We start from the raw sequence: 521 nt of genomic DNA, 5'->3' as shown, positions 1-521 counted from the left end.
CAAACGAGATGGGCCTCACGCCCCAGGCTGCCGCCTCTCCTGCCTGGGGCCTAAATCCGCCCATGGCCGTAGCCAACCAAAGGACGACCTTGCGACGGTCGGAACCACACCTCCACGAAGCACCAAGCTGCGCCACTGGGAGAGCACCGCCACTCACCACACTACATAGAGGTGACCGGCCACTCGTTGCTCGCCGAGACTCTATCTTGGCCAAGCGCTCTCAGCACCGCCACCCCCAACTGTACGTGAGTTCGCATCTCCGCCTCCAGATGGCGTCGCCGCCACCATAGGTCGACATCGCACCGCTGCCAGCTCCATCCAGGCATGCCGCCCTCCTGCCGCTCATCGGCCAGCCCCCACTCTCGGCCGGCGCAGATCTGACAAGATCGAGCCCCACCGCGAAGAACGTCACGCCGCCACCGGCCCGCGCGCTCCACCGCGACGTGCCGCCACCGGCCAGCAGGGCGCGTCGCCCTGCACCAACACCGCCTGTGCGCGCCACCCGTAGCGCCGGCCACCGA

The sequence above is a fragment of the Triticum dicoccoides genome, chromosome 3B (genome assembly GCF_002162155.2).
Source record: "Triticum dicoccoides isolate Atlit2015 ecotype Zavitan chromosome 3B, WEW_v2.0, whole genome shotgun sequence".
Taxonomy (NCBI): domain Eukaryota; kingdom Viridiplantae; phylum Streptophyta; class Magnoliopsida; order Poales; family Poaceae; genus Triticum; species Triticum dicoccoides.
The sequence above is the reverse complement of the archived record's forward strand: the minus strand, read 5'-3'. Positions refer to the sequence as shown.